Source organism: Perognathus longimembris, chromosome 1, assembly GCF_023159225.1.
Source record: "Perognathus longimembris pacificus isolate PPM17 chromosome 1, ASM2315922v1, whole genome shotgun sequence".
Taxonomy (NCBI): Eukaryota; Metazoa; Chordata; class Mammalia; order Rodentia; family Heteromyidae; genus Perognathus; species Perognathus longimembris.
The window spans coordinates 18,075,867-18,083,248 of record NC_063161.1 but is presented as its reverse complement, the minus strand read 5'-3'; the positions used below and the strand labels follow the sequence as shown (position 1 = coordinate 18,083,248).

General features: G+C 42.7%; 1 long non-coding RNA gene and 1 pseudogene across 1 annotated transcript; both read right to left on the bottom strand.

Annotated features, from left to right (window-relative positions):
• Positions 1-359: 359 nt before the first annotated feature.
• Positions 360-2,703, bottom strand: LOC125359873. Its single transcript, XR_007212618.1, has 2 exons — positions 2,516-2,703; positions 360-478 (listed from the first exon to the last, which is right to left on the bottom strand). It is a non-coding gene; the product is annotated as an uncharacterized LOC125359873 (long non-coding RNA).
• Positions 2,704-2,834: 131 nt separating this feature from the next.
• LOC125347426 lies at positions 2,835-3,422 on the bottom strand (annotated as a pseudogene).
• Positions 3,423-7,382: the final 3,960 nt, after the last annotated feature.

Here is a 7,382-nt window from a genome sequence, read left to right as displayed (position 1 = left end):
AACATTCTGGTACAAAGAAACAAGTTTGGCATGTGTCAAGTTGAGGGGGAAAAATGACCCATGCTCTTGTATTATGCTTAAGAATTATACTTCTCACTTTCAACCCTTACTAAGAACACCATTTTATTCACCCTACCAAATGTGTGAAGTCACAGCAGCAAGTACTGTTTGTACTGGCTTTTACTGATGAAGAAACAAGCCTGGAGCAGACATTTTGTTTAAGGCTTAGTATAAATGGCAGGGCAAAGACAACATCTACTACATCCCAAACCTTGTCTTAGTCACCTTGTGATTCTTCCTTAGCTGGATATATATATATATATATATATATATATATATATATATATATATATTTTCTAAAGAGCTTTTTAGTAGCTACATAGGACCCCATGTGTTCAAGGCAGTAAAAATGACAGTGTGGAGCACACTGACCAGCTGAGGTAAAGCACACCGGGAGGAGGGGTGGAAGGCACTCGTACTTTCGAGTGGGGGATAAGACTTCATTTTTTTGCCATCTTTCTTGTGTTCCTTCTGCCCATTTGAAATAGGAATGCCAGTCTACCAGCACCTGTGAGCACCGTTTAAGACCCAACGCAGCCCTTACCAAGCACTGTTGTGTAAATCTTACAAGTTCACAATTATATACAGATACCTTGTATACCTGTCTATAAAATTAGATTTGGTGTTCCTAAAGAATACAATTTCAATATAACAACCGATCCTGGGCCCTGTATTCAGTAGTTACTTATTTACTGTTACAACCCTATATGCAATTCTTGTTTTTATATTAAGTTCTTTTAGGACTGACTTTCTCTATGAACCCCTTTGATTCACTCAGATTAAGCTGGGATAGCCTCTATCCAATAACCAGGTGTCAATGGAACCTGGAGGTCCAGGCAGTAAGTCAGGAGGGTAAGTTGGAGGTAGTAAAGAGAATAGAGTAAAATGTATTGGGGTGGTGGTGGTGATTTTGGTTTAGTTTCAGTGACGTGGAAATGTGGAGAAGAGTAGAATCAGTAGAAAGAACAAGGTTAAAATGACAGACAATGGAGAGTTAGCAGAAAAGAGTGGAGGTGTTATTCATAGGAAAGTAATTTTTAAAGAGAACGCAAAGAGAGAAATAAAGTAAAAATACTGGAAGACAGATGCACAAAACAGAGAAAAATTATTTAAAAAATAAAAAAAAAGAAAAAAAAAACAGAAAAGGAACAACCCAAACAAACAAACAAAAAAAAACTTGATAAAACAAACTGGTAAAAATGGAAAACAAACAAACAAAAAAACCAACGACGTTTCAGAAGTGAAAAAATTAAAAAGAAATTTTTTTTTTTTAAAGTTTAAAAAATGTTTGAAAAGAAAAAAAAAATGGAGTCCTCCTTGTTTGGGTAGTTTTTCCCCAGTCTCTGGTTTCCTTGCGATGGTCTGCAGTCTATTGTCCTGATTGGCTGGTTTGACTTGATTTCAGTTTGCAAGGGGTGGTTCTGTGCTGACCCTTCCCCCCTGTTGGTGCAATCCTGGGTCTCTGTGGTTCACACAGCTTGCAGGTAGGCTTGGGCATCCTCTGTAGATGGGGACGTGAGCAGTCTCGTGAACTGTGGCTCCTCTGTCTGCTGTGGTGCCACTGCCTTTGATGCCTGGCTTTGAATAGGCTGTGGACTCAGCAGGGCGGGGCGCCTCTGGCCTGTTTTACCCGGCTGAAAGTTGCTTGCCTGGGGGAGGCGGCCTCCTTGGCGGAGGTGGCTATGGAATGCAGCTCCGTTTCGGGCTGGGAATTGGGCTTCCTCTGTGATGGGACCGTTTAGCTATCCCAGGAACTGTTTGTTCCCCCGTCTGGTGTTTCTGTGCCCCTGGTAGCTGCTCGCAGCTTTCGCTTTAAATTTAGAAATTCCGGCAGGCAGGACGGGGCACCTCTGGCTAAGCCAAGGCCCAGGACATGCCTCCCGCCTGGGCAGGGGGCGTTCTCCTGGGCGGAGCTGGCTCTCACTGGTCGGTCCCTCTTGCCCTTTTCAAAGATGGTTACTTTGACCTCGCTTTCCCCAGGCCCGCTTTAGTTCCAATCTGGTCTGACCCTATGCCAGTGGCAAAGATGGCGCTTTGCTCTGGCGGTGGGGGAAGGGCTGCCTTCCAGAAGCTGCTCTGTGGGCGTGAGTGAGAATATCTTTCGTGGGGTACTCACGTTTTCTCTGCGATTTCAGGTCGTCCGTGCTCAGCTGCCGTCTGGAGGATTTCTCCCTGGTCTTCACTGTGTGCTTTAGCTGCGCGGAGTGCAGGTTGCTGTGCCGGGCGCTGTGCCAGCGCCGGCACTGGCACAGCCGCGGGACGCCGCCTGGAGCTCAAATCTGTGTTTTCAGACCAGCAAAGTCGATTTTTCCTTCCTGACCAGAATCCGTGTACTGTTAGAACTTACTCTAGCTGTATTTCTAGGAGTAAAAGTTTCTATGGGGTGAGAAAACTGTGATGTCGGAGGGAGCTCAGCTAGGGCTCTGCTGCTCCTCCGCCATCTTCCCACTTGTACTTTCGAAAACATCTCATTACAAACCAATTGTCCCCTAGAAAGGCCTCCAAAGAGTGGGGCTGTGAGGCTCAGCCCTAACACATGTGGGGAGGGTCTGAGGGCCAGGGCTGGTCCACCCCGTGGCCAGGCAGCGCCTCCTCTATGGCTGGCCCAGAGCTCTGTCCAGGTTATTCTGGATGGCATCCAAGAAGTCTGTGGTGTTCAGGTAGTGTTCATTCAGCTTCACACTTCTGGTACTCCCCATAGGGGCAGGTGACCATCCCGTGAGCAGCCTCTGCCTCTATTGTCTTCCTATCCGGGCAGATGAGCACGGATGTCATCAGGCCAAGAAAACCAAAGCCTCATCTGTATTGTGCATGCCCATGCCCACACCACCCGCAGGAAAGTTGTACACCTCCCACTCCTTGGCACCGCTGCCATCTTTTGGGGGTGAAGACCGTCTTGAACGTGTCAGCCCAATCCACCACAAGTCTGTGGACTTGTACTGATCGCCATGAGCATGCCTGCCAATGGTGATGGGTTTGGTCCAGCCAGGTACAAGACGGGGGATGTTTTTGCAAATGATGGGCTCCTGGAAGACAGTCCCCCGCTCCCCAGGATGTTCTGGATGGTTCCGTTAGGGCTCTTCCACATCTTCTTCAACTTCTCTTCCACTCAGGCCTCGTCGGGAGTGATGGTGGCACACTTGACGGCAACACTGTACTTCTGGGTGGCCAATGCAGAGTTGATGGTAACCTGGTCATTGGTCTGGTCGGGGTTCGGGAGCCCAAGATGGAAATACTTGAGCTGGACATCCACATGGGGCAGGATGAGCTTCTCCTTAATGAACTGCCAGATGATTCGAGGCATCTTGTCACCGTCCATCTCCACCACCGGCTTTGCCACCTTGATCCTCTTGTCAGCATAGTGGTGCTGGATCTGAGCATGCCAGCTGGATATTCTTGTCTACAATGTTTTTATTGTGAGGTTCGCTAAGTCTTCAAACACCTCCATAACATTAAAAGGACCAGTCAAGACTTGAGGTTTGTGACCATTAAACATTTAAACTAAGATATCTCTATAAACCTGGTATAGCATGGAGCAAGCAATTTTTCTAATGAGTGTAGTAGCCATATGAGGTAAACATCATTGTCTTTGTTTTAAAAAGAGGTGAAGAAATGGAAGCATATAGTATTCTAAACTACCTAGTCCAGAGCTAGTGGTAGATCTGGGATTTGGAGACAGGATTTTGTAATTCTCAGGCCTAGTTCCTCCTGTACAATTCTGCTCTCCATACTTAAGTAATCACTGTTTAATATCCATAGCCTCAATGTTTTTGTAATCTTCAAAGTTATTATGAAAAAGAATGTAAAAAAGAAAGGCAAATGGAAAAGTCTGATCCTATCCTACAGAAAAACAAACAAAAATATCACTGGTAGAACAACTGTTACTCTTCTTTTTTCAAACTTGTATGCTATTTTAAGAAATAAATGCCCTTTTTTCCAAGTAAAGAAAGGTAACTTTCTGATACTTCTTATAATCTATGTTTTCAGTGAATTCCCATTTGAGTTGAATTTGAGCAGCCTATGATTAATTTAGCCACTCATTACAAGAAGTTCTAAAGTGCTATTTTTTCTTGATTATTCATCATTCGTGAATGCCCCACTAACAGTACATAAAAAACAAGAAGACAATGTGACCCATCAGCCAGGTTTTTGTGGAAGGTGTTGGAAGGAAGTGTCCAATGGTTGGTTAGGGCTGTTTTTTTTGTGTTTTTTTTTGTGTGTGTGTGTAAAATATTCATCCAGTTCTTCATCTCCCTTTTACAGTTCCTACTTCAGTCTAGTGACATAAGAAGCATCTGTGAACCTCTAAAGTTTGTTGTTTGTGGACAAGTTGTTGCTGGCTTCGTAAGTCCTTTTTGCCTCTGAAATTACTCATAATTATCCTCACAAAGGCTGGGGAACAATTAATTAAGAAAATTGCCACTCATTTAGTAAATCGCTTTTCACATTTATGAAATGCTTCCCTGGTGGGCCTGAGAAGCACAAAGCCCTCCCCCAGGTGAATAGGGAGCGGGGAGGGCCTTTTTCTTTTGGTGTACCCTACTTCTTGACTAAGGTGCCTAACTGGGACAGTTTTGGTTTCCTTAAGAAGACCACTGACATAGTCATCCCATTTTTCAGAAGAATTTTGTTTCCCCCAAGTTACGTGGTTGGTTCTCAAGGTTATTTTATTTTCTACTTCATTTTAGAGTTATGAAGCAGGGAAAAAGTGGGGTGGGGTGAGGATGGAAGATAGGGGTCAAGACAAGGCCCCCATAAAGGAGTGTTAAGATGACCCCTCTTGATATTGTCATAATCATGAATGCCTATGCACTCTGTAATTTACAGATGTGATTAGTCAGGATAAAAATTGTTTGGTGCTGAATGGGATGCCAGAGTGTTCAGTAATCAGACCCACAGTTAAATATTTTATAACCTCCTAACCTTGAGTCATCAGTGAGGACATAGAACAAAAGGCCAGACAGACTGGCTTGTTGAAGATGCCTGGTGAAAGTCCTCTGTGAGTATCTGTCTGTGAGCAAAGAGACACTGTTACTGTATTGGAGCTGATGGATGCAAGGACTAGAATATATGACATTTGTCTCCATCCTTCCCCTGTTCACTGATAACTTCAGGCTGCAACTTTACTCCATTCCAGATTTTCCTCTTGAAAGAGAAAAACATGAATTATTCTGATTGACTAGGTACATTTGGCTGATGGAATATTGTTCTCCTCTTCTATTTCTAGCCCTGCTTGTAGGTCGGTTGCGTACTGATCACTGAAGTCAAGGACTGGGCTGACAAACACTCTGGGCACAGACTCTTCTGATGAAGGCTCTGTGTGATAAAAAAAAAAAATTGCTTTCATCTTTTCACTGATTTGGGAACCCTCCTGTAGTTGGCTGGAGTCTCTCAATGGGGGTACTACAAAACCAGACCTCTAGTGGCTTTACACACCCACCAAGTTGGCATTTTTTAAGGATTTTTTCCCCTCATTTTATCATTACTTGACACTTCTTTTATCCTATTTCAAACTCACATATTAAAAAATTGGAGTTCATTTATTTAAGTATCCAACCAGTAGTTTATTGAGATTTTCTGTATGGGAGTATATATATATATATACATATATATTACTAGTATATATACATATACACACTAGTGTGTATATGCTAATATATATGTACATACTACTATCTATTTATCTATCTATCATCTATCTATCTATACTAGTATCTATAGTAATAGGTGATGGTAACACTATTATGGAGTGAGATAAAAAAGAAGGTGCCCAGGCTCCAAGATTCCCACTGGGGATAAGCAAAGTGATGAACAGATGATACAGTGTGTGTGTGTGTGTGCATGCGCACATGTGCGCAGGTGTCAACATGCTCTTGCATGCTCTATGGAAGAAGAAGGATATAAATAAAAACACCTCTAGAAAATTCACCTAATATGTATGTCCCTTTACATATGTTTCCATATTGGGGGGTGGTGAGTATCTGTCCCTGGTTGTACTTTCTTTCAGTTAATAAAAGATTTTGGAACATTCTACCCTGGAATATTTGTTATTCAGGTACTTTTGATGCTCTTCAGATATTTGACAGGCGGGTAGTGCAGGTCTTTGAACTCATAGGTGCCAGGGAAAGTGGGTAGGAGAAATAATAAAGACTGAGGTATCATGTCACTCCTGGATGCCAGGACCTACCAGATGTCTTGGTGGATAGAGTGCCCACTCAGTCAGGATAGGTAGGATGCTTCAAATTTTAATGAGAGAGTATTCTCAGGGAGATAATTTAGTTTCCATGAATAAGGAAGGCAAAGAAGGGGAACTTCCCAGAGCCAAAGCTGGATATGCAGTAATTAACAAGTGCTTCTTGATCTAGCTGCACATTTGAACCACCTAGGGAGCCTTTAAAATCCTTGATGCTCAGACTACACCCCGACCCATGAATTCAGACTCTGGCGACCGATGAATTCAGACTCTCTGGGGATGTGGAACCCTGGCATAAGTATTTTTTTAAAAGCTCCCCAGATGATTTCAGTGTGCACCTAATGCCAAGAACCACTGTTGTAAAGGATACTAAGGGTGTGTTGCAGCAAATATGTAGTCAGGATTCAAAAATCAAGGAGTGTTAGGGCAAAGAGTACAACTATCTGCATAGTTATACAAATGATGGGACCATGGGGGCAGGGAGGAGGGAGAGTGATAAAATTCATATACACTGCTCAGGATCAGAGCTAGGTACCATCTTCTGACCTTGACACTGCAGTCCCCACGAAGAGCTGGCACAGAGTAGCTTCTGTAGAGCTGAAGTGCATGGCTAATTGTTCATGAATTTTCTTTTTTCTTTTTGGCAACCATTTTTCAGTGTACCTCTATATATTAATATTTTAGTGTTTTAGTGGCTCTTTTGGTAGATTTGTTATTATTGTTGTAACCTTTTTGTCCCTCCTTTTTCAAACAAAGAATATCCAGAAGGCTAATGCTAGAAAAGTAATTTAAATTTTATTCAGTTTTTGCATAACTGGTGTATCTTCGCTGTCTCAGAAAAGAACTAGGGAATAGGAGGTCAACTTGAAGCACCTCATTTATATGATAATTACCAGTAAGCGGTGGCCAGTGATTCATGATACAAATCATTTGTTCCTCTGGGACTTGTATGTTTACTGGGCAGGAAGTGTGTGATTATGTCGTACTAATTAGTTTCTAGGTGACAGAAAGAATGCAGCACAATTGAGACTAAGTTTAGTAATTGTGCACTGTTTAGTTTCTTTATTTACTTGTTGTGGCAGAGTTTTTAATTTAATTTTTAATCCACAAGAAGTCTCCTGGTGATGAC